At 42.8% G+C, this 27,917-nt stretch overlaps 1 protein-coding gene across 5 annotated transcripts in view; it reads right to left on the bottom strand.

Moving 5' to 3' along the window:
• The window catches only part of LOC132824616 (A-kinase anchor protein 2), a 162,410-nt gene that overhangs the window by 53,052 nt on the left and 81,441 nt on the right, over window positions 1-27,917 (bottom strand). The window contains exon 1 of one of the 5 annotated variants that reach the window (XM_060839232.1): window positions 17,922-18,141. The exons of 2 other annotated variants lie outside the window; for them this stretch is intronic. The gene's annotated coding sequence lies outside the window, so the exon portion shown is untranslated. Of the gene's footprint in view, window positions 1-10,682; window positions 10,715-17,921; window positions 18,142-27,917 lie in introns of those variants that run through there. 2 more of the 5 variants (XM_060839242.1, XM_060839258.1) reach the window with 2 other exon arrangements.

The following is a 27,917-nucleotide window of genomic DNA, read 5'->3' as shown; positions in this document are numbered from 1 at the left end:
ACATTTCTGCAGACCACACCATCAGGAGGGGCTGAATGGCCTGTTTCCATGACATAATTACTACTTACTTGACTTGAAATTCCACCGATCTTACGAGCTTTCTAACTGGAAGGTTAGTCTAAATTTAGCCCATTTGTATCTGGGTTGCACCCACTGAGCTAACTCCAGACCATGAGATTTGTTGTTTTGGAGTACTGCTTTCCAACATTTGCCTCATACTTCATTTGCATGAAGTGTGAATGGATAATCTTTATCTTGACTACTTGGCTGTTCACTAAAATTTAAAACTAGAAGAAAAATCTAAATATTTTTCTCATAAAAAAATATTTTTTTTATATGCTCGCTTTTTCAGTTCAGAGGGGAGAGTAATGGAGGTTAGAAAACCACTACAAAAGTGTGCTGTAGCGCAGATTGCTGACATTTTGGAAAACCCTCTCTCAGTCCAGGCAGAAGGGTCTTGTTTGCTGGCATTCCACTGCAGCAACAGTTCCTGCTCGCACTTCTCAACTTTCACTTGCATGGCCAGTCATGGTACCCTCTCACGAATGAAAGAAAAAGAGATTGTTTAATCCTTTCAGTACCAGCTTTCCCGACATGGCTGGCTATTTTCTAAGCCGTCACCCATCAAAAGATTTCTCTATAAGGCATTGGTAAGACCACATTTGGAGTATTGTGCGCAGTTCTGGGGCCCCATATCTCAGGAAAGACGTACGTACTGCAGCATGTTCAGAGGAGGTTCACGAGAATGGTTCCAGAACAAAAAGTACATGAAGAACGCTCAAGGACTCTGGGTTTGTACTCTAGTTTAGGATGAGGGTGGATCTAATTGAAACATACAGAATACTAATTCGCCCAGACAGAGATGTTGGGAAGATGCTTCCATTGGTAGGAAAGACTAGGACCAGAGGACACAGCCTTAGAGTAAAGGGAAGTCCTTCTAGAACGCAGATAAGGAGAAACTTCTTCAGCCAGAGAGTGGAGAATCTATGGGATTCACTGCCACCAAAGGCTGTGGAGGTGAGGTCACTGACTGTACTTAAGACTGAGATAGATAAGTGCTCGAGTATCAAGGGGATAAGGGTTACAGGGAGAAAATGGGAGAATGGGGTAGAGAAACTTATCAGCCACGACTGAATGGTGAAGCAGACTCAATTGGCTGAATTTCTGCTCCTATATCTTATGGTCTTAGTGTCTAAAAGGGTATCCTGCTATACAAACACAATAAGCTGCACTTTTAACATGGGATGTTCAATGGGTTACATACCATCACACATGTTTACCCTATTACTTCTAGTTCTTTCCCACCTTTTCTCATCTAAAGATCAATATTTTCAAACCTAACCCTTTCCCAGCCTCTGCCATCCAGCCCACCCTTTATTGGACCAGGGAATCACATTACTGAGCTCTTCCCATTTGGCTATTCTTGTACCCAACAAGGAAAAGTATTATTGAGGTTTGACCATGGTCATGTGACGCAGGCCGACATGTCAAATCGTCTTTTGGTGCTTCTGAAAAATACAAGCTGCAGAATGTGAAGATGTAGCTAACTCAGGTAAAGACATTCATAGAAAGAAGTTCCCTCTTTAAAATTCCAAAGGGCGGAGGTTGAGTATAAAACGAATTCCATTTACGTAGCATCTTCAATATGGTAAGACGTCCTTCATAGTAACATTATAAATCAAATATTCACGATGAGCCACATAAGTATATATTACCAGAAGATGATGAAAGCCTGGTGAAAGAGCTAGGTAATATAAGAGACAGAGATGAATGGAGAGATTTGTGGAGGGAACGCCAAGGTTTAAAACTGGGGCAGCAGGAACAGCCACCATTGGAGTGATGAAGGTAATGAGACTAGACATGAGGCAGATGCCTTAAAGCTACAGGACTGGAGGACACTACGAAGGGAGGGTGGGGCAAGTCACTGGAAGGATTTTAATATGACAATGAGAATTGTATATGAGCCATTGCAGGTCAATTAGCAGAGGAGTGAATGGGACTTCCTGTGAGGTCAGACAGGAGCAGAGTTTCTAAGAAGCTAATGGAAGCTGGGTGACCTGCCTGGAGAGAACTGTAATTGACAGGTTTACAAAAATAAAAAGCATGAACTGGGGGTTCAGAAGCAGATGGGCTGAGGGTGAAATGGATAGGTGTATTGTTACGGAGGTGGTAGGTTGGTTTAATCTCAATTTCCCTTTTGTAAAGTCATGGTGATGGAGCTTATATGGAATGGAAAGTTCAAACCAGTGTCAAAAGAACATCAAGGCTGCAAACAGAGTGGTTCAGCCAGAGACAGTGGCCAAGGTCACAACTGATGTTGGTGGCTGGAGAACTGAGTTCATACATAGCCTGAAGCAATTGGCATTGGTCTTCCCAATACTTTATCAGTTCAAAACTAAAATTCCACATGATAAAGGCCAGATTCTAAAGGATTACTGACAGAGAAATGTTATCAAATAATGAATGAATGATTTTGGAAGGAATCCCATAATCAATTGATCAGATGAAAGCTCTGCTGCTGTCTTGCCACATCCAGACATCAATGGGGTGATAGACAATTAAACACCGGACACCGAAGCTCCATCCTCACTGAAGGAGAAACTCATTACTTAATTGTAAGACAAGGTTGAAGCATTTGCAACAATCTTCAGCCTGAAGAGTTGAGTGGATGTTCAATCTTGGATTCCTCAAGGGGATTCCTGCATCAGAGATACCAATTATCAGCCCATTGGATTCACTCAAGACAGAGTGAAGGCACTGGAAATAATCAAGGCTAAGGGCTCAGACAACACCTTGATAGTAGTTCTGAAGACTATTGCTACAGACCTAGTCACAGCCCTAACCATGATCTTCCAATACATCTGTAAGACTGGTGTTTATTTGATAGTATGGAAAATTGCTCAGGAGTGTCCTGTTCACAAAAAGGATAAGTCCAATTTGGCCAAATACTGTGTCATTATTCCACTCTCAGCCATCAGCAAAGTGATGGAAGAGGTCATTGACAGGGCTATTAACACAATAAGGGAGCCCAGCAAAGCTGAAACCAGTTCGGATCAAAGAAAGAGATACCTCTCCATTGGTTGGACACTACCTAGCACAAAAGACAACATTTTTGGTTGTTGGAGGCCGATCATCTCAGCCCTCAGGATATTGCTGTAGGACCTCTTCAGGCGACTGTCTAATGACCAATCATCTTCAGCTATTCATCAATGACCTTCCCTCTGTCATAATGTTATAAGTCAGGATTGTCTGGGATGACTACACAATATTAAGGTACATTTGCAACTCCTTGGATACTGAAGCTGCCTGTGCCGACATGCAAAAAGGCCTGGTCAACATTCAGACTTGGGTTGTTTAAGTGGGAAATAATATTCAAGCAAATGTCAGGCAATGATTATTTCCAACAAGTGGAAATTTAATCATCTCACCTTGATAGCCAAAGGCAGGCTCATCACTGAATCTCCATCTTCAACATTCTGGGGGCTTGCCATTGACCAGAAACTAAACTGAATGTTGTGGTCACAACAGCAGCTCAGAGGCTGTGAACGCAGAGTGACAACTTACTGTGTGACTCCACAGAGGCTGTTCACCATCTAAAGGGCTCAGTTCAGGAGTGTAACGGAATACTGTTCACTTGCTTGGATAAGCGCAACTCCAACAATACATAAGAAGCTTAACAGCATCCAGGATAAAGCAGCTTGCTTGACTGATACTTTATCCACCAACTTAAACCTTCTCCATCAGTATCAGCAATGTGTACCCTCTACAAGATACATTGTTGCAACAAGTCACCAAAGGTATCTTTGACAACACCTTCTAAACACATATCCCCACCATCTAGTAGGACAAGGGCAGCAGATGAGAACATCGTCACCTGTAAATTCCCTTCCAAACCACTCACCACCCTGACTCATCACTGTACCTTCACTGCCTGTGGGTCAAAATCCTTAATCTCCTTCCCCAAAGGCACTCTGCGTGTTGCTACAATTCTTCTTTTGCAGTAGTTCAACAGGCGATCTCATTAGCCCTTTCTCTAGGGAAATGAGGGATGGCTAGCAGCAGTTGGCCTTGCCAGTGGTGCCCACATCAGTAACAAAGTTTAAGAATTCGAGTGAACTTAAGCTCTCAGTTCACTGTATTCAACCAACATGGCTGTCTCTCAAAATACCCAGCTGACAAATAAAGCTGCAAATATGGTTCACTTTTGGTTCCATTGAAACAGCAATGCCAGCTGTTCTCTGTTGAAGACAGATGGACAGTGAGCACACAAATTTGTGTAATGGATAGAGTACTTGACAAGGTCGAACCATGCACAATTAATGATTTTGTTTTCAATGAACAAATGATTAATCAATAAGCTTAGTTGTTGTTCATATTAATCACAGCTAAAACTATTAGCCCTATGGTCTGTTATCAGAGTCAGTATATGCATAAACCTGTATTGGATTACAGACCCACAACGAAATTATGAAGCAAAAGCATAATTTTAATCTGGCTTTAAAGTGGCCTTAGGAAATGGGAAACAACGTTGTACCTCCATTTTCCTGATACATTTTTAATTTACAACAGATGAAAATTCCTCAACGCCTCTTGGTCTGGTGGATAAGACTCACAGCCAATAAGGAAATTTTGTTTGAATTATGACTTCATGTCATTTTAGAATCTTCCATTGTTAGACTTCGTTTAAACTTCATGGTTCAATTACTGCAAAAATTTATATCTACAAAGCACCTTTAACATAGCAAAATTCTCTCACAAGTTCGTGTGTGACAAAGTGTTCACAACCAAGGTTACTGTTGGACAATAGCAATACAAAATCTAAATTACTCCAGAATAAAGCAGCATGACTTTTGGCGCCAGAATCCTTTTTGATCTGCTATTGCAATAATAATATGACTAAATATTTCAAGCCATGTTCTGATCACAGTAATTATTGTTTGAGAGTTTGATATGGCTGGTTTGTATTTGAATTCAAACATGAAATGCAGTCAACCCAATATTTAAAAAGAAATCCATGGCCTCACCCTTTTCTATCTCTGTAACCTCCTCTAGCTATATAACTTAGAGATCCCTGAAGTCCTCCAAGCTGATTTCTGGTCTACCCTTGACTTTCATTCCTCCATCACTGGTGGCCATGCTTTTAGCTACTTAGCCTTTGAGCACTGAAATTCCTTCCATAAACCTCTTTAAATCACTCTCTGCTCTGAAGATGTTCCTTAAAACCTTCCTCTTTGACCAATCTTTAATTATCTTTCTGAACACAGGAATGTTACAGTGCTGAAAGAGGTTATTTGGCCCATTGTACTTGCATTGCCTCTCTGACTGAACATTAACCATATTAAAGACTGTATGCAAATGCAAGTTGTTATTTTAATGCTATATGATGTCATGTAGACTTTCCTGTTATTACTTTCATTAATTCATAAAATCAGCACAGAAAAGGTTTATTTACTCAAGAGTTTATGTCCAAAGGTGGCACCTCCCTAGCTATTAATCTTACTTAACCTTATAATAAATCCTTCTATTCCTTTAGTCCTCTGGTACTTGGCCAGCTTCCCTTTGAATACGTCAACGCTCTTCGCACCAAAAAACCCAATCCATGTAGTAATGAGTTCCAAATTCTCAATACCTTGGAACACAGACTCAAAGTACAAATGTCTGGAATGTGTATTGTCATTCAGACAATATTGTGCTCCTATCAACATTCCCCCTAAGTCCGAGTTGATTTATGCATAAGCAAAACTAGGTTACATTGTTCTTTAGTGCTCTTCCTCCAATTTGCTGAAGATACAATGTGTCACGAATGCTGGAACACAGCTCGGAATCTTGAGAAAGCATTCATAATGTCAGGACTAATAAAGTTGAAAAATTTATAAATGACATAGATAAACATACTTTATCATAAACAGTAATAAGAGCCCCAAATCTGTTACATTTTAAATACGAATTGGAATTTCCTTCTGATTTACATAGCACAATTGACTCAGCCACCAGCTGCAACTTATGTTTGTAACGTTCTCACTATGTTCATATCTTGTTCAGACTCCAGCCCATCTTCACAATACTATGTTTAACGCTCACAAATATCTTTGTTGCGCTCCATGAGAAAACGTCTGAAGGGATGACACCGAACCAACTCCTTGCAAATTTTTGATAATGCATTTGCTACATTTGAACCCACAACAGCATGTAAGGATTTCCTTGCTTTCCAGTCTGTGCTTAAATTTACTTTTAGTTAGAACTGTCAAATAAACTCTTCTTGATGTCCTTGTTGAGAAATCAGAAGGGGGTTCTCTGCTACTGTCTACCACAAATGCACCTTCATTGATCAGTACACACATTGGAATTCTTACACTTTCATGGACTATTAGATTGGATTATTGGCAAACGTATAAATAATGCAAGATACATTTGTTCACCAAGAGGAGAAAGTGAGGTCTGCAGATGCTGGAGATCAGAGCTGAAAATGTGTTGCTGGAAAAGCACAGGTCAGACAGCATCCAAGGAACAGGAAATTCAATCTTTCAGGCATAAGCCCTTCTCCAGGATTCCTGAAGAAGGGCTCATGCCCGAAACATCGAATTTCCTGTTCCTTGGATGCTGCCCGACCTGCTGCGCTTTTCCAGCAACACATGTTCAGCCCACATTTGTTCACCACACAGTCTTAATGTCACCAAAGCCATCATATGGAATAATGTCCTGAAGCAATCGGATTCATTCCTGAAAAGGGCCTAGTGGGGTAAGGTACCTCAACTGTTTGAGCAATAGTTGAGGCTAGCTGTTTCACACAACCACAGCTGTGACATGAGTGGTATTCACCACTAAGAGGATGCTGCCATCAAACCAAAAAGATATTCTGCCTGTCACGCAAGTGAGCAATGTGGTTTATGAACACCAGTGCTAGTGTGATGCCTGATACGTAGGGCTATGCCTCGATGTCTGCCAGGGTGTTTGAAACAGCAGCTCCCACAAGGCAAGGTACTGACCCTAACAAGCCAGCCCAGGCTTGCAAAACTTGCATCAGTGTCCAACATAGGATGCAATTCTGCAATTGGACAGTACAGAGGAACATCAATTGTCTGGCATTCGATTATCTGAATTGCGGATTATCCGAACAAAATCCCAAGATCCTGATGCTTGGCTAAACTGTATTAGCTGGCATTCGATTATCTGAACTTTTGAATATCCAAACAAAATACTCCCCGCCTGTGTCGTTCGGATAATTGAGATTCCTCTGTATTTGCTGGATAATCTTGAACTTGTGAAGAATTATGCTGACAAGCAATTTAAGGTTGTCAGCCAGGCTTGCATTGTGGAACACTCGTATAAATAGAATTGACACATTTTATAGTGTTTTTCATACACAGGAAAGTACATATACTGCATCTATTTCAACTCAATAAAATAGGTAACAGCCAATCACTGGTTCATTTGTCAGGATGCCTTGAAAAACTTCAGACTCAAAACTATCTAACTTAAAATTGAAACAAAGCCTGACAGTTCACTATCAATCAGTATTAATAGATGCATTCTCCATAGCAACACATCTACCAATGAGCATACTCCACACATGCAGTGTAAATATTCTTGAATTGGTATTCTTCTGAATTACCCTAATGAATGCAAGACCAAGAAAATGTGTATTTTTTTCAGCAATATCCAGGTTCTATACTATCAAACAACCATTTGTGAATTTATCTTGAAAGCATAAGCAAGTTCTCCTCCAAGTTATATAACATTGAACTTAAGACATGTATCAACATTCCCTCATCATAGTTTGTGTCAAAATCCTGAATTCCCTTTTTGACAGCATTGTCGGAGCACCTTCATCACATGAATGCAATAGTTCAAGATGAACTTGGAACATTCTAATGAAGAGTCACTGGACCAGAAATGGTGACTCCGCTTTCTCTTCACAGATGCTGTCTGACTTGCTGAGGTTCTCCAGTGATCTCAGGCTGGGTCCCAGAAACACAGTTGGTTTCGCAACATGGTTTGTATTTTCAGACCATGCCATTGTGCTTTTTATTTATAGCAGCTAAAATGGATCCTGTCAAGTACTGATCAAATTTATATGTGGTCAGTTATGACTACATCATTACTGCTTCTACTTCTGTCAAAAGATTGTAAGTGTAATCTTCATCATGTGACCTGAGCAACTGGAGTTTGACAATTAATTGCATCCAGTTTTTTTTTCCTTTTTGAAATTTTTTTCAGGGTTACTTGCTAACTTTTGAGACCTTTTTTTTGATGCTCTTTTTCATTCTTGTGAACTCATTTATTAGGTGGCAGTCACATAATGGCAGTTTCTTGTGTATTTTTGTTGACATTGATTCACAGAGAAGCAGACTGAGAAGAATTCATCAATATTTTGAAATGTTATTAACTCTTCATTACACTTGAAAATATAACGCACATGAAAAGTGTTAATTTTCGAGGTATGGACATTATTCAAATTGGCACAGGACAATATGCATAAGTTAACAACAAAATATTATTGCAAAATAACTACCACACACTTTCTTGCACAAATGTCAGCATCTTAAATGTGCCTTCTATAGACTGGTGAGGTCACTGTATTATTGTCACATATGCACCCAACTGGAAAATTTTAACCAGGCATTTCCAACTATTTATACTGCATTCAGATTTAACAAGTGGTGCAGTATTGCTGAAAGAAAGACATGTTTTGCCAAAGCTATTTTGATTTTCATTTGTCAGAACAATTTGCAAGGTTCCTTTATAGCAAAACTCAGGTTCTGTATAACTAAACATCTAATTGACACAATGTTCATCACAATGCATCCACAACATTTCACTTTTCAATTATAGTAGCTCGGTACACCCCTGGCCCTGACAGGTGGCCTTCCTGGTTGAAAGACTTGATGCCCTGGCAGATGGCTGTTGCTGACAGCAACTCCGACACTTGGCTAATGGCCCCCAGTGAATTGCTCACCACAGGCACTCGCCTTCCTAATTGCATGCTGCTAGTCCAATCACAAGCTGTTTGCTGTAGATAGACTCACTAATGGACTGAGCAGCAGCAGAAACAGGAGAGAAGCAGCCTGTGATTGTAGGAAGAGGTCCTCACTGATTTTGCCTCTCCCACATTTTTCTCTGAAGGGGCACGACCCTGATTAATTGTCCACTGGTATTTTGGGGGCTTTCAGGACAAATTTGCCCAATATATCTAATGTATTTTGAGTGCTACTGCACACAGTGAGAAATACAGGGATATTAAACAAAGATCCTGAATGACCCTCAAGAGGAACCAAAAGATTCCATTCTTTAAAGAAAATTTGACCATCTTCCTGCCAACATTGATCTTTCAACCAACGGATGATCAGAATGTGTATGTCACATTTAGGTAACTTGAAGTGTGCAAGCTGCAGCATTTAGAGTCATACAGCACAGAAACAGACCCTTCAGTCCAACCAGTCCATGCTGACCATGTTTCCAAGCTAAACTAGTCCCACCTGCCTGCGAGTGGTCCATATCCCTCCAAACTTTTCCTATTCATAAACTTATCCAAACGTCTTTTAAATGTTGTAACCATATCCGCAATCCACCACTTCCTCTGGCAGTTCATTCCACATACAAGCCACTGTGTAAATCATTTGCCCCTCATGTCCTTTTTAAATTTTTTCACTTTAAAAATGTACCCTTCAGTTTTGAACTCCCCCACTCTAGGCAAATCCAATCACCCCCCTCACCCCCACCCACGTTGTGCCATTTTTACATCTCACCAGCTCAAATAAGTGATCTCAACAAATTATATCGCTACAACTCCTACATGACCAGGACACAAGACAGAAGAATTTATTATTTTATTCTGACTGTTTATACCCTAACGGGCCTGCCTACTGAGCACAATGTTTGCTATGCTACAACACTGATACACCTCAAAATACTTTATTTGCTGCAATTCACTTTGGGATGCTGTTGTTGAAAAGTTGTTAAAAGCATTATGAAATTGCAAGATTTTTTTTTCCTGGACACCAAGAAAAGGTTGCCATATTTGGTTTGCAGAACACCAAAGGCAGGAAAAGGAAAGTAAAACTGCTCAGGCCAGAGAATGTTTCTTGTCAAAAGCCATGAAGTCATGGGGGAGTTATACTTCAATGATGGTTACGGAATTCCACTCTGAATTACTGTTCCGCTGGTACACTCAGTGAAACAGCAGAAACTGTTGGCAGAAAATTCAAATTAGGCTCCTTTCAAAACAAGCAAAAGCACAGGAATATTTTAGTGTGTGAGCTTGAAATTGCTAGAGAATTGGGCCCATTTAAATTTGTGATTCAGAGAAGCTGATGTTAGTGAATTCAGAGATGATCATGCACAGCAATTTACCCATCTATTTTAAGCATCATTTGATTTTTCAAAATGCAAGTGCAATTTACTGCTGTTTTGAATCATTACCTAGTGGGTTTTTGTTATTAATAAATTGTTCAATTTATATTGGAATAAAAGTTCCCAGAAATTTATTTTGATGATTCCCTAGTGTTCTGGCCACAAATCAAAGGCAAACAGCCTCACCAACACATCGAAATTTCCACCCCATCCCTGGGGAATGGGTTGGTTTCACCTCTCAGCCTGCCTCCATAAAACCTGGAAACTTTCTAAACTTCCAACAACTGACTGATCTCACTCCAACCCACTCAATTAGGGAGATTAAAACTTACCCTCTGTCTTTTATTTAAGAAAGCACCTTGATATCTCCACACAATTGCTAACCGTTAGTGAACCACTTGAAGATTCTAAGCTGCAAGGTCACACATTGAACTCCCAGTCTGGGCAAAGATCTGGCAGGGCGATGATCGCAGGTGGCAAGGGTGGTGGTGTTGGTGGTGAATGATGAGTTGGTTTGGCCAGGCTGTATTTATTGCATATTCTTAATGGGCCTTCAGAAAGTAGTGGTGAGCCATCCTCTTGAATCATTGTAGTCCCTGTAAGAGAATTTCATGATTTTGACCTAGTGACAGTGGAAAAATGGCGATGTCATTCCAGGTCAGGATGGTATTCGGTTTTGAGGGAAACTTACAGGTGATGGTGCTTCCATGCAGCTGCTTAGGTGGTAGAGGTCGCACGTTTGCAAAGTGCTGTCTAAGGAATCATGGTGAATTATTGCAGTTCATCTTGTAGGTGTCAAACACTTGTGCCACTCTGCTCTGGTGGTGAAGGGAGTGAATTTTGAAGGTGGCAGCTGGGGTGTCAATCAATAGGACTGCATCATTTTCAAAGATGTTGAGATTTGAGTGCTGTTGTATCCTGTACTGAAAAATGGGAATGTGGTGATGGCATTGGGCATGGTCCAGATGGATCTGAACTGTGATGCCTCCTCTGATGGAATTGTCTTTGACATTAATTGCTCGCACAAACATGTCTCGTCTGATCAATCTGGTTATATCTTGTTCAGGAAGCGACTGCCATAGTGAATAGCTGACGTTCTATCAACATTGCCTCTGGGACATCCACAGGGTGCATTATAAGCAACTGCATATATAATACTTGTGCGAGGTGATGCACTTGGGCAGGACAAACAAGATAAGGGAATACAGAATTAGCCCCTGACGCTGGGAAGCACAGACGCAGAGACATAGGTGTGCATGACCCCTGGCCCCTTAAGGTTCAGGGCAGGTGGACAGAGTGGTTAAGATTACCTTTATTAGCCTAGGCATAGAGTTTAAGAACAGGAAGGTTATGCTGGACCTGTATACAAAATTGGTTTAGCCACAGCTATTGTGTATGGAATATGGAATTCACATTGTTGGAGGGATGTGACTGCACTGGAGATGGTTAGGAGGGGGAGATTTACCAGAATGTTGCAGGCCTGGAAAGTTTTAGTTATGAAGAGAGATTGGATAGATTGGGGTTTCTTTTCTTGGAGCAGGGGAGATTGGTGGTGTGGTGGTGGGGAGGGTGGGGGAGAGAGAGAGACAAGACTGAGATGTTACAATTACAGGGGCATAGGCAGTGTGGACAGAAAGGTACTTTTCCCCTTGGTGGAGGGAATCAATGAGTGGGGGCATAGAGGAAAGGGAGGACATTTTCTTTCACACAGAGGTTGTGGGACTGTGGAACTCACAGTCTTTAATGGGAATAGAGGCAGAAACCCTCATAACATTTAAGAAGTATTTAGATGTGTATTTGAGATACCAAGGCATACAAGTCTATGGACTAAGGGTTGGAACATTGGATTAGAATAGGTGGAGGGATAGATTTAGGGTGAGAGGGGAAAGATTTAAAAGGGACCTTTTTCACCCAGAGCGTGGTGTGTATGGAATGAGCTGCCAGAGGACGTGGTGGAGGCTTGTACAATTACAATATTTAAAAGGCATCTGGATGGGTATATGAAAAGGAAGAATTTAGAGGGATATGGACCAAGTGCTGGTAAATGGGACTACATTAATTTAGGATATCTGGTAAGCATAGATGGGTTGGACAGAGGGATCTGTTTCCGTGTTGTACATCTCTATGACTTTATGCACTTTGAATCTGGGAAAGACATTCTCTGAATAGTGAGAAATGGACTGAAGAGGAACAAAAATAATTTGAATGCCCATGTACATAAAATCACTTAAGGTGAGCAAGTAAGTGGAAAACGTTATCAAAGAGACTAATGAATTGTTGGCATTTATTACAAAAGTGTAGGAATTCAGAGGTGGCAGAGTGATGCTGTCAAGGGAATCCAGCTTTGATGACACTCCTTACATTGTCCGTCACTCCAAATCTGAAATATTGAATTCAGCTTTGGACCCTTCAGTAAAGGTGATCTCAGCTTGGAGGAAATCTAGTGCAAATTCGACCAAAATAATTCCAGCATTTAAAGAATTAAAGTCCAATGACATGTTACTTGAACTTGGTTCATATCCACCTGAGTGGATATGACCAAGGCTGAACTAATGGAAGTGAATAAAATGGGTAGAGTACTTTGACAGAGTAGATATGGAAATCCAAGTTACTCTAACGTGGGGGCAATCACTGAATAAGGAGGTATAATCTTAAAACGTACAGCTACGTCCTGGAGGAAATCAGCAGGAGTATTTTTCCACACAATGATAGAGAAAGTTCAGATTTCCACTCTGAAAATGCAATGGAAAATTGGGAGAATCAATTGAAAACTTCAATACTGAGATAAAGGAGGCATTTTTTGGGCAGAGCTCCAAGGATTATAGAGCAAAGGCTGGGTAAATGAAGCTGATATACAAATCAACCATGATCTAACTTGGAGACATGATTTGGAGGTGCCGGAGTTGGACTGTGGTATACAAACTTAAAAATCACAACATCAGGTTATAGTCCAACAGGTTTATAATTGGATGCACACTAGCTTTCGGAGCGACGCTCCTTCATCAGGTGATGGTGGAGGGCTCAATTGTAACACAGAATTTATAGCAAAAATTTAGTGTGATGTAACTCAAATTGTACATTGAAACATTGTCTGTTAAGCCTTTCATCTGTTAGAATACAATGATAGTTTCACTTCTTTCGTATGTAAATTACAAAACCTTTTTATAAAAGTTGCATTCTCGGGTTAGCTGTTAACAATGGTGATAGCTAGACAATATGTTGAAGGTGTTGGCCCCCCATGGTCTCTGTCTACGCCATGATGTTAAGATTGATTCTAACCTAAAAAGTGAGATAACAGAGGTTTACATATATTCATGCAGTTTCTGAGCTCAGAGTTCTACATGAATGCATGCAGTTTTTGAGCAAAGTACAATGTAACTCTAAATACAAATTCACCCCACAAAATGTGTGCACGCATGTGGGTCTTTGTCTGTCTGTGTGTGCATGTCTGTCTGGGGTGGAGGTTGAGTGTGTGAAAAAGTGTGTGTGTGTGTGTGTGTGTGTGTGTGTGTGTGTGTGTGTGTGTGTGTGTCTTAAGTCTGTGAGGGGGTGCATGTGTGAGTATGGGAGTGATGTGTCTATAAGGGTGTGTATGTGCATCTGTGTGTACCTGTATCCATGTGTATGTGAGAGTGTGTGCATGTAGGAATATCTGTGTGTGCGTATATTGCAATGGTGATCACCTGTAATGTGACATGAACCCAAGGTCCCTCCCTATGGGTACCCAACTTAGCTATCAGCCTCTATTCAGCCACTTTTCTCTGCTGGATGCTGCCTGAACTGCTGTGCTCTTCCAGCACCACTAATCCAGAATCTGGTTTCCAGCATCTTTAGTCATTGTTTTAACCACTTTTCTCTGCTGCCTGTCCCGAAGTCCACCTTGGAGGATGGTCACTCGAAGGTCCCTAGGCTGAATGTCCTGGACCACTGAAGTGTTCCCCAACTGGGAGGGAACCCTCCTGTCTGTTGATTGTTGTGTGGTGCCCATTCATCTGTTGTCATAGCCTTTGCTCAGTTTCCCCAATGTACCATGCCTCTGGGCATCCTTGCCTGCATCGTACAAGATAGACAACATTGGCTGAGTCACATGAGTACCTGCCATGTACAAGGTGGGAGGTGTTCCCACACGTAATAGTGATATCTATGTCCACAATCTGACACGTCTTGCAGCGTCCACCATGACAGGGTTGTATGGAGTTGTCCTGAGAGCCGGGCAGTTTGCTACTAACAATGATCTGTTTGAGGTTTGGCGGTTGTTTTGCTACGAACAATGATCTGTTTGAGGTTTGGCGGTTCTTGACTATGTCTCATTCTTGGACACATGCGTCGCCATCAAGGATGGACACCTCAGCACCACACTCTACCGCAAACTCACAGACCTCACAATGCTACACTTCTCCAGCTTCCACCCAAAACATATTAAAACAGTCATTCCTTATGGACAAGCCCTACACATACACCAGATCTGCTCAGATGAGGAGGAACGTGACGGACACCTGGAAGTACTCAAGGATGCCCTCACAAAAACGGGGTACGATGCTCAAGTCATCGACTACCAGTTCAGACGTGCCACAGCAAGGAACCATAATGACCTCCTCAGGAGAGAGACACGTGCTGCAACTGACAGGGTACCCTTCATTGTTCAGTACTTCCCAGGAGCTGAAAAGTTATGCCATGTTCTTCGTGACCTGCAACACATTATCAATGAGGATGAACACCTCACCAAGACCTTCCCCACACCTCCACTACTTGCCTTTAAACAAGCGCCAAACCTCAAACAGATCATTGTTCGTAGCAAACTGCCCCGCTCTCAGGACAACTCCATACAACCCTGTCATAGTGGACGCTGCAAGATGTTGTGGACATGGATACACCTCCCACCTTGTACATGGCAGGTACTCATGTGACTCAGCCAACCTTGTCTATCTTATACGTTGCAGGCAAGGATGCCCGGTGGTATGGTACATTGGGGAAACGGAGCAAAAGCTACGACAACGGATGAATGGGCACCGCACAACAATCAACAGACAGGAGGGTTCCCTCCCAGTTGGGAAACACTTCAGTGGTCCAGGACATTCAGCCGCGGACCTTCGTGTGACCATCCTCCAAGGTGGACTTCGGGACAGGCAGCAGAGAAAAGTGGCCGAGCAGAGGCTGATAGCTAAGTTCGGTAGCCATAGGGAGGGCCTCAACCGGGACCTTGGGTTCATGTCACATTACAGTTGATCACCATTACATTACATTACACACACACACACACACACACACACACACACTGATATTCCCCCCCCCCCCCCACGTACACATGGATACAGGTACGCACAGATGCACACACAGACACCCCCACACACCCTTATAGACACAAAACTCCCATACTCTCACATGCGTCCCTTCACAGACTTAAGACACTCTGCACTCAATACACACACACACACACACACACACACTTTCTCACACTCTCAACCCCCACCCCAGACAGACAAGGACCCACATGCACACATATATTTTGTGGGGTGAATTTGTACTTGCAGAGTTACATTGTACTTTGCTCAAAAACTGCATGCATTCATGTAGAACTCTGAGCTCAAGAATTGTATGAATTTATGTAAACCTCTGTTATCTCACTTTTTAGATTAGAATCAATCTAAACATCATGGCGTAGAGAGAGACCATGGGGGGCCAACACCTTCAACATATTGTCTCGCTATCACCATTGTGAGCAGTTAACCCGAGAATGCAACTTTAAAAAGAGGTTTTGTGATTTACACATGAAAGAAGTGAAACTATCACCGTATTCTAACAGATGAAAGGCTTAACAGACAATCAATTTTTCAATGTACAATTTGAGTTACATCACACTGTAAATTTTTGCTATAAATTCTGTGTTATGATTGAACCCTCCACTATCACCTGATGAAGGAGTGTCACTCTGAAAGCTAGTGTGCTTCCAATTAAACCTGTTGGACTATAACCTGGTGTTGTGAGATTTTTAACTATGATCTGATTTGGAAGCGTACTGCCATTCCTTCAGTGACATTGTGTCAAAAATGTGTAACTCTCTAATTGAGGGTCTACCTACAGAGCATGGACTGCAGCAGTTCAAGGCGGCAGCTCATGACCAACTTGTCAAGGGCAACTAGGGATGGGCAATAAATGTTGACCCAGCCTGCAATGCCCACATCCCATGAAGGAATTAAACCAAAAAGTGAACATTAGTATTCATTCAAGGGGATGAATGGCCTTGTCCTCTGCTAATGCTTCCTCCTACTGTAGTGCAGACAGACATTTCCTCTGTTGCTATGTTCTGGGAGTCACTTTGACCAAACTAAACATTTAAAAGGGAATGTTTATTATCATTTCACAGTTGCACAGACAAAGCCAAATTGAAGAGTAGCTCATTAAGCTGGATTTTGTTCAGAAAACACTGCCTTGTTTGTGATATATAGACTGTGATACCGCTATTAGGCAATGGCTATGCTTAAACCAGACCATGTGTGTGGACATGAACAGAAAGAGAAACAGAGTTAACATTTCAGGTCAATGACTGGTCAGAGAAGCTGCTTCTGTTTAACCCACTTACACCTCAACCGGAAATACCTTTTGTTTGTTTTCTTGTCCTATTACCAACCCCTTTTGGGTGCTCACTCTCATCACTTTTTTTCCGGCTTCCCCCGACCCTCCCTTTTGTTTTTTTTTCCCCCACCACCTCCCCACCTTTGAAACTTGTCACTGTCTCTCAACTTTTGCCAGCGCTGACGGAAGGAAGGGTATTAACAAGCTGTGAAACTGCCTCCCCTCTCTCCAGATGCTGCTAGAGCTGCTGAGTGGTTTCAGTTCAAACTCTTCAGCATCCGAGTGTATTTTGCTTTTTTTTTTGCCTCGACTTTGGAAACATAACGGCTGATTTCGGGACACTGTATAAACACCAACAGGTCCGCTTGGTGAGATTTTGCAACCTGTAACTGGTGTCAAATTTATTTGGGTGAAGGGACCTCCACTTCATTGACTTTAAGTGATTCATATACAGTGCAGTGAGTGGGATGACTGAGCTGTTAAGGTCGACCAGAGAGACTTGAACGATTTCTAAGGCGGCCAGGCTGCCCGCCAGCTTTGGTGTTAAACAGACTGCATCTTCCCCCTCATCGCCTGCGATAAGGCGATCGACCCCCCGCCTGAATTAATGAACCATCATTTGAAACGCCGTGTGTCGCCGGCATGAGCTTCCTAACTCCCAGAGGCAGCCTCTCTCTAACCGCGGTCTCTCCATGTGAGACAGATGTGACCCCTCCAAGCCTCTCAGCAGCCAGCGTCCGCTCGCCAACCTGAAAAGAAACTCAACACAAATACGACGCCACACTTTTCCCATTCCCGATGTGTCCAGGAGACTCGTTTTGCCTTTCAGTGCAACTCTGTTCTCGGGAAGTTCTTGCACAGGACACTGCTGACCTGTTCTCATACTTTCCCTGAGTACTGGATGAAATCCTGACTTAACCAACTGCACCAAAATGTGCCTTTAAATGAAATTTTAAAAGATAAAAAAACGCGATACTTTCACATTTTAGAGAGTTCACCTTCTTTCGAAAGTACTCACTGGCGCACGGCAGTCAGAAATTCTCAGCAGACTTCCAGTGAGCTGTGGAACAGTCCTGGAGGGTTTATAGCAGAGCTCTAATCCACAATGCTTCTTCTCTCGGTCTCTCCTCACACATTCCTTTCCTGCCTTCTGGCCTGAGTGATGTCAGCGAACTGGGATTCTGTCTCGCTTCCCCAGTCCTCCCACTGGGTTCACACAAAGACTCTCTTGAGTTCTGGTGCTGCTGTTCCACATGTTATCGCAACCCCTTCAGATTGACGGCCCTGACACCACACCCCCTTGCCCCTCCCACCCTTCCTCCTGTGTACAATGACTTTATGTGACCGTTATGCGGATTACGTTGACACTGATGATTTTAGCGTTACGTTAAATTAAAGCATCCTCTGCACTTTAGTGAACCCTGTGGATCTCTACCGGTTAAATACTTGTGTCGCTGTTGGTATAGAGTACTACAATGCCCTCAAGTTGTTGATGCTGTTTAGAGACAAGTGGAATACTGAAAGATGAGGATGGACTTCAAAGCTCTTTATGTTATTTATGGGACAGAGATCAACTCATTAGATTAGATTCCCTACAGTGTGGAAACAGGCCCTTCGGCCCAACAAGTGCACACTGACCCTCCGAAGAGCAACCCACCAGTCCCATTTCCCTCTGACTAATGCACCTAACACTATGGGCAATTTAGCATGGCCAATTCACCTGACCTGCACAGTGGTTAGCACTGCTGCCTCACAGCGCCTGAGACCCGGGTTCAATTCCCGACTCAGGCGACTGACTGTGTGGAGTTTGCACGTTCTCCCCGTGTCTGCGTGGGTTTCCTCCGGGTGCTCCGGTTTCCTCCCACAGTCCAAAGATGTGCGGGTCAGGTGAATTGGCCATGCTAAATTGCCCGTAGTGTTAGGTAAGGGGTAAATGTAGGGGTATGGGTGGGTTGCGCTTCGGCTGGTCAGTGTGGACTTGTTGGGCCGAAGGGCCTGTTTCCACACTGTAAGTAATCTAATCTTTGGACTGTGGGAGGAAACCAGAGCACCCGGAGGAAACCTATGCAGACAAGGGGAGAATGTGCAAACTCCACACAGATAGTCGCCTAAGGCTGGAATCAAACTTGGGACCCTGGTGCTGTGAGGCAGCAGTGCTAACCACTGAGCCACCATGCTGCCCAATTTAATTTGAACAGAGTAGAATAGTTTATTTAGATTAGATCAGATCAGATCCCTAGACTGTGGAAACAGGCCCTTTGACCCAGCAAGTCTACACTGACCCTCCGAAGAGTAACTCACCCAGACCCATTTTCGTCTGACTAATGCACGTAACACTCTAGGCAATTTAGCTTGGCCAGTTCACCTAACCTGCACATCTTTGGAGTGAAGGAGGAAACCGGAGCACTTGGAGAAAACCCACGCAGACACTGGAGAATGTGCAAACTCCACACAGTTAGGTGCCCGAGGCTGGAATCGAACCAGGGTCCCCTGGCACTGTGAGGCAGCAGTGCTAACCACTCAGCCACTATGCCACCCTGAACCCTGTATTGTCACTTGCATTTTTACAAAAAGTACAGTGAAGTTTTATAGGTTGCCTGGTGCCTAAATTAATAACAGAAGAAGTCACAAATAATAGGGAAAATAAGTAAAAATTCACAGTTCAATTAACAACTCCTGGGTTCAGGGTACGCTGAAAAACTGGACCAAAAATCGATGACTGAATGGAGAGAGGTGAGCGTGCACACATCATAGAGAAGGAAATATTTTGTGGCCTTTCAGGAAACTGACCTACAGAATCTCGGAGGGAAGGGAGACAATGAGTATAACCCACATTCTGAAGCAAAATCATAAAACTGTAGAGTCCAGTAAACAGCACACAATTCACACAATATAACCTCCCTACTCTAAGGCTGCTGATAAACAATGATTTTAACAGGAAATCGAGGGAAATAAACTTACAGGAGCTAAGAGTCAGGGAATGGACTTATCTGCAGAGAGTCATCACAAACACTGTGGGCCAAATGGAGTCACAGATTTATAGAGACATATAGCATGGAAACAGACCCTTCAGTACAACTTGTCCATGCCAGCCAGCTATCCTAAATTAATCTACTCCCATTTGCCATATATCCATATCTCTCTAAACTCTTCCTATTAATATACCCATCCAGATGCCTTTTCAAAGTTATAACTGCACCAGCCTCCACCACCTCCTCTGGTAGCTCGTTCCGTACATGCATGAGGTTGCCCCTAAAACCCCTTTCAAATCTTTCCTCTCTCACCCTAAACCTATCCTTCTAGTTCCGGACTCCCCCAACTCAGGGAAAAGACCTTATCTATTAACCCTATCCATGCCCCTCATGATTTTATAAACCTTTATAAGGTTCCCCCTCAGCCTCCGGTGTTCCAGAGAAAACAGCCCCAGCATATTCAGCCTCATCCTATAGCTCAAGCCCTCCAACCCTGGCAACATCTTTGTAAATCTTCTCTGAACCCTTTCAAGTTTCACAACATCCTTCCTATAGGAGGGAGACCAGAATTGCAGGCAATATTCCAAAAATGGCTGAACCAATGTCTTGTACAGCCACAACATGGCCTCCCAATTCTTAAACTCTGCTCTGACCAATAAAGGAAAGCATACTAACTGCCTTCTTCACTATCATTTCTAGCTGATACTCCACTTTCAAGGAACTATGAACCTGCACTTCAAGGTCTCTTTGTTCAACAACACTCCCTTGGACCTTACCATTAAGTGTATAAATCCTGCCCTGATCTGCCTTTCCAAAATGCAGCACCTCACATTTATCTGAATTAAATTTCATCTGCCACTCCTCAGCATATTGGCCCATCCGGCTAAGGTCCCATTGTACTCTGAGGTAACCTTCTTCATTGTCCACTACACTTCCAGATTCAAAATTAAACACATTACAAAAGTAAACCTTTAAAAATATTTCTTTCTAGATACTTTTTCTAGTATCTTACTTGTGTCATTATTTTCACCACAGGTGGATATTCTAATGCACTCCTGGTCACATCCTAACCCCCCCCTACCTGAACCGTCACCCCATACACCCTTTGTAAATTTCAGCTCATTCAAAACTTTGCTGCTTGCATCTAAACTGGCACAAAGTTGCAAAGACTCATCATCTCTTCACATCATCATCATCTTTATGCTCATTTCCAATAAAGTAATACCTCAATTTTAAAATGCTCATCCTTGTTCTTATATTAGATTAGATTAGATTACTTACAGTGTGGAAACAGGCCCTTCGGCCCAACAAGTCCACACCGACCCGCCGAAGCGCAACCCACCCATACCCCTACATTTACCCCTTACCTAACACTACAGGCAATTTAGCATGGCCAATTCACCTGACCTGCACATCTTTGGACTGTGGGAGGAAACCGGAGCACCCGGAGGAAACCCACGCAGACACAGGGAGGACGTGCAAACTCCACACAGTCAGTCGCCTGAGTCGGGAATTGAACCCGGGTCTCAGGCGCTGTGAGGCAGCAGTGCTAATCACTGTGCCACCGTGCCGCCCATTTTTTTTCTTAAAGATCACGTGGTGTACATTTTTGGTTTGTTGTCTCATCCCCTTGTATCTTTGGGAACTCCTGTAATATAGCAAGTCTAAAGGTTGGACAGATTGGGCCAATACTCAGTGAAATTCTGAAGAATGGGAGTTGATCTTGTTCAAACGTAAGATTCTGAAGGATCTTGACAGCGTAGATGCTGACAGCATGTTTGGAAAATCTAGAAGAAATAGCACAGTTTAAAACTAAAGAGTCTCCCATTAAGAGGGTGAGGAGGAGGTGGAATTTAATCTCAGAGGATCATTAGTATTTAGAATTCACAATCACGGTGAACAAGTGGAGGCGGGGTTACCAATTATATTTGGAACACAGGAACAGGTAGACTTGGCCCCTCGAGTCTGAGTTAGACAGATTTTGACTGAAAGAAGAAAGAGCCATTGGTTATGGAGCATAGGCAGGCAGGAAAGTGGAGTTGAGGCCACCATCTGCTAAACCAGAACGTTAATGAATGCTACAGCACGCTCAGTGGGCTGAATGGCCTACTCGTGCTCTGATTTCTTATGGCCTAAATAGGATTTCATGAGCTCTCTGAGATGTAGAGTCATAAAGCATGGAAGCAAGGCCCTTTGGGTTAACTTGTCTTTGTTGACCAGTTTTCCTAAATTGAACCAGTCCCATTTGCCTATATTTGGCCCATATCTCTCTCACCTTTCCTATCCATATACCCATTCAGATGCCTTTTAAATGTAGTTGTACTAGCCTCCACCACTTCCTCTGGCAGCACATTCCATACACTCACCACTTTGTGTGTGAAAAGGTTACTCCTCAGTTCCCTTTTATATCTTTCCCATGTCACCTTAAACCTATGTCCTCTAGTTTTGGACTCCTGTACCCTGGGAAAAAAGACCTTGGTTATTCACCTTATCCATGCCCATCATGATTTTATAAACCTCTATAAGGTCACCTACGCTCCAGGGGAAAAAAAAAGCTCCAGCCTATCTAGCCTTGCCTCATAACTCAAACCTTTCAGTCTCAGTAACAGCCTTGTAAATCTTTTTTGCACTCTTTTCTGTTTAATAACATCCTTCCCATAGCAGGGTAACGAGAATTGTATGCAGTATTCCAAATGTGGCCTTACCAATGTCTCAACTCTTGGGCTCAAAGACATGACAGATGAAGGCAAGCATGCCAAACTCCTCTTTTAACACTCTGTCTACCTGTGATGGCTCTTTCAAGGAACTATGCACCTGCACCCCATGGTCTCTCTGTTCGACAACACTTCCCAGGGTCCTACCACTAACTGTGTAAGTTCTGCCCTGTTTTGTCTTAACAACTGTAACACCTTGCATTTATGGAAGTTAAACTTCATCCACCATTCGTCAGCCCACTGGCACAATTGATCAAGATCAAGACCCAGGGAGATAGTGAGGAAAGAGGTCAATCTGAGACTGATACAGTTAGGAACAGAAGTGAGTCAAACAGATAAGGTAGGACTAATAATTTAAACTGCATTTATTTCAATGCAAGGGGCCTAACAGGGAAGGCAGATGAACTCAGGGCATGGTTAGGAACATGGGACTGGGATATCATAGCAATTACAGAAACATGGCTCAGGGATAGGCAGGACTGGCAGCTTAATGTTCCAGGATACAAATGCTACAGGAAGGATAGAAAGAAGGCAAGACGGGAGGGGGAGTGACGTTTTTGATAAGGGATAGCATTACAGCGCTGAGGGAGGATATTCCCAGAAATACATCCAGGGAAGTTATTTGGGTGGAACTGAGAAATAAGAAAGAGATGATCACCTGATTGGGATTGTATTGTAGACCCCCTAATAGTCAGAGGGAAATTGAGAAACAAATTTGTAAGGAGATTGCAGTTATCTGTAAGAATAATAGGGTAGTTATGGTAGGGGATTTTAACTTGCTAAATATCGACTGGGACTGCCAGTGTTTAAAGGTTCAGATGGAGAGGAATTTGTTGTGTGTACAAGAAAATTTTCTGATTCAGTAAGTGGATGTACCTACTAGAGAAGGTGCAAAACTTGACCTACTCTTGGGAAATAAGGCAGGGCAGGTGACTGAGATGTCAGTGGGGGAGCACTTTGGGGCCAGCGACCATAATTCTATTTGTTTTAAAATCGTGATGGAAAAGGATAGACCAGATCTAAAAGTTCAAGCTCTGAATTGGAGAAAGGCCAATTTTGACGGTATTAGACAAGAACTTTTGAAAGCTGATTGGGGGCAGATGTTCGCAGGTAAAGGGATGGCTGGAAATGGGAAGCCTTCAGAAATGAGATAACAAGAATCCAGAGAAAGTATATTCCTGTCAGGGTGAAAGGGAAGGCTTGTGGGTACAGGGAATGCTGGATGACTAAGGGTTTGATTAAGAAATAGGAGGAAGCATATGTCAGGTATAGACAGGATAGATCGAGTGAGTCCTTAGAAGAGTACAAAGGAAGTAGGTGTATATTTAAGAGGGAAATCAGGAGGGCAAAAAGGGGACATGAGATAGCTTTGGCAAATAGAATTAAGGAGAATCCAAAGGGATTTTATAATTACGTTAAGGACAAAAGGTTAAGTAGGGAGAAAATAGGGCCCCTCAAAGATCAGCAAGTCGGCCTTTGTGTGGAGCCGCAGAAAATGGGGGAGATACTAAATGAATATTTTGCATCAGTATTTACTGTAGGGAAATAGATGGTGACATCTTGCAAAAAGTCCAAAATTACAGAGGAGGAAGTGCTGGGTGTCTTGATATGCATATAGCTGGATAAATCCCCAGGACCTGATCAGGTGTACCCTAGAACTCTGTGGGAAGCTAGAGAAGTGATTGCTGGGCCTCTTGCTGAGATATTTGTATCATCGATAGTCACAGGTGAGGTGCCAGAAGACTGGAGGTTGGCTAATGTGGTGTCACTGTTTAAGAAGGGTGGTAAGGACAAGCCAGGGAATCATAGACCAGTGAGCCTGAATTCGATGTTGGCAAGTTGTTGGAGGGAATCCTAAGGGACAGGATGTACATGTATTTGGAAAGACAAAGTCTGATTAGGGATAGTCAACATGACTTTGTGTGTGGGAAATCATGTCTCACAAACTTGATTGAGTTTTTTGAGGAAGTAACAAAGAGATTGAGGAGGGTAGAGCAGTAGATGTGATCTATATGGATTTCAGTAAGGCGTTTGATAAGGTTCCCCATGGGAGACTGATGAGCAAGGTTAGATCTCATGGAATACAGGGAGAACTAGCCATATGGATACAGAACTGGCTCAAAGGTAGAAGACAGAGAGTGGTGGTGGAAGATTGTTTTTCAGACTGGAGGCCTGTGACCAGTGGAGTGCCACAAGGAACACTGCTGGGTCCTCTACTTTTTGTCATTTACATAAATTATTTGGATGTGAGCATAAAGAGGTACAGATAGTACGTTTGCAGATGACACCAAAATTGGTGGTATAGTGGACAGCGAAGAGGGTTACCTCAGATTACAACAGGATCTGGACTAGATGGGCCAATGGGCTGAGAAGTGGCAGATGGAGTTTAATTCAGTTAAATGGGAGGTGCTGCATTTTGGGAAAGCAAATCTTAGCAGGATTTATACACTTAATGGTAAGGTCCTAGGGAGTGTTGCTGAACAAAGAGACCTTGGAGTGCAGGTTCATAGCTCCTTGAAAGTGGAGTCACAGGTAGATAGGATAGTGAAGAAGGCATTTGGTATGCTTTCCTTTATTGGTTAGAGTATCGAGTGCAGGAGTTGGGAGGTCATGTTGCAGCTGTACAGGACATGGGTTAGGTCACTAATGGAATATTGCATGCAATTCTGGTCTCCTTCCTATTGGAAAGATGTTGTGAAACTTGAAAAAGGTCCAGAAAAGATTTACAAGGATGTTGCCAGGATTGGAGGATTTGAGCTCGATGGAGAGGCTGACCAGGCTGGAGCTGTTTTCCGTGGAGTGTCGGAGGCTGAGGGGTGACCCTCATACAAAATTATGAGGGGCATGGATAGGATAAATAGACAAAGTCTTTTCCCTGGGGTTGGGGAGTCCAGAACTAGAGGACATTGGTTTAGGGTGAGAGGGGAAAGATATAAAAGAGACCTTCAGGGCAACTTTTTCACACAGAGGGTGGTACGTGTATGGAATGAACTGCCAGAGGAAGTGGTGTAGCATGGTACAATTGCAACATTTAAGAGGCATTTGGATGGGTACATAATAGGAAGGGTCTGAAGGGATATGGGTTGGGTGCTGGCAGGTGGGACTAGATTGGGTTGGGATATCTGGTCGGCATGAACGGGTTGGACCGAAGGGTTTGTTTCCATGCTGTACATCTCTATGACTCTAATGATACAACATTAGTCCTCTGACACCTCAGCCATGGCTGTTGATGATACAAACTCTCTGCTCGGGGCCCTGCAATTTTCTCCCTTGCTTTCCACAATGCCCTGGGATAGACTCGATCAGGTCCTGGGAATTTATCTACTTTTATGCGTTTTAAGACTTCCAGAACCTCCGCTTCTGCTTTCAACATCCTACATATCTGTCAACTTGTTATTGTGTGCCCCCCCAAATGGGGCCATGCCTTTACTTACCTCAGCCTGGAAAATCAGGATTTCTCTGCTGAGACTCTTTTCCTTCTTTAAGCTTTCCTTTAAATCTACCTCCAATATCACATTGTGGCTTTGTGTCCAGTTCCGTTTGAGAATCTCTACTACTAAGCACCTTTGGATATTGTGCAGCATTGAAGGTGTTATGTGGATACAAGTTACTGTTGCTATACTGTTCAAATGCCATTTAAGCACTGATGCAACTGGAACTCATTCTGTTGAGGCAAATCAATGAAACCTTGTACTGCCTCTTTCACTGATTCTGCACACCTCTGCTAAAAACAATAATGTCAATAAGTGGTAGAGGGATATTTGGTACATCAATTAGTAATGCTCCAACAAACCAGTTTATCCGAGTATTAACATTCTGGACATTCTTACTGATTGAGAGCACTAATTACAAAGGGTCACTTCCACAGAGTTCTGACATTGTCTGTGGTTGTAGGTGATGCTGCAGGTGTTGATACTTCTAGATGTTTCTATCTAGGTGGAGCTTTCAAATGGGTCGTTCCACATGGAAATCCAGATCTCCACTCCCTTACATTTCAATACTTTTATTTCTTCCACTGGACATACACACTAGGGAATCTCAGGACTAGGCGGCACGGTGGCACAGTGGTTAGCACTGTTGCCTCACAGCGCCAGAGACTTGGGTTCAATTCCCACCTCAGGCAACTGTGTGTGGAGTTTGCACATTCTTTCCGTGTCTGCGTGGGTTTCCTCCCACAGTCCAAAAGTGTGCAGGTGAGGTGAATTGGCCATGCTAAATTGCCCGAAGTGTTAGGTTGCTCTTTGGAGGGTCGGTGTGGTCTTGTTGGGCCAAAGGGCCTGTTTCCACACTGTAAGTAATCTAATCTACACACTGGGGAATCTCAAGACAAGGGGGCATATTTTTAAGGTGAGAGGAGAAAGATTTAAAAAAGACACAACAGGCAATTTTTTCTATACTCGGACTGGTTAGTGTGTGGAATAAACTTCCAGCGGATGCAGGTACCGTTAAAAGATTTACAGACATTTAGATAAGTACATAAATAAGAAATGTTTGGAGGGATGTGAGGCAAGTGCATGCAGGTGGCATTAGTTTAGTTTGGGATTATGGCTGACATGGACTGGTTGGACCGAAGGGTCTGCTTCCATGCTGTATGATTCTATGACTCTATAATTAACTGTGTTACTGCAGATCAGAGTCATATGTAGGCTAGACCAGGTCAAGATGGCAGATTTCCTTCTCTGAAGGGCATCAGTGAACACATGGTGAACAATTGATGATTGTTCCATGATACTATTATAGATAATAATGGAGCAGCAGAATTTGAATACATGGGGTCAGTGCGTTAAGTTAGCATTACATTAGGAGTCTAGCGACATTACAATCACATCATGCTCTTGTATGTGATCTTTCACATAGTTATCTGTCCCCAGGAAGCTACTGGACAGAATCTGCCACTGAGCCCCATTAGGAGGTTATGGAACGGATACTCAAAAGCTTGTGAAAGAGATAGTTTTATGAAGCAGAGGAGGACAGAGAAATAAATTATGGAGATGCCTCTGAAATTTCAGCCCAAAGCAGCTGAAGACACTGCCATCCATGGTGCTGGAGGGGAAGTGTGGATCACAGGTCTAGCTGGCCATTATTGATGTCATAAAACCCTACCTAGTTTACAAGTATTCTTTCAGGAAGGAAAACTACTATATTTACCTGGTCTGGCCCAATGTGACTCCAGACCTATAACAGTTTGGCTGACTCTATACTGACCTCTAAAATGGCCTAGCAAACCAAAACAAACATTCAGTTGTATTAAACAACTAAAAATTCTTTAAAAAGTATGAAGCCAGAGAGACCAGCTGGCATTGACATG

The sequence above is a fragment of the Hemiscyllium ocellatum genome, chromosome 2 (assembly GCF_020745735.1).
Source record: "Hemiscyllium ocellatum isolate sHemOce1 chromosome 2, sHemOce1.pat.X.cur, whole genome shotgun sequence".
NCBI classification, from domain to species: domain Eukaryota; kingdom Metazoa; phylum Chordata; class Chondrichthyes; order Orectolobiformes; family Hemiscylliidae; genus Hemiscyllium; species Hemiscyllium ocellatum.
The sequence above is the reverse complement of the archived record's forward strand: the minus strand, read 5'-3'. Positions and strand labels throughout refer to the sequence as shown.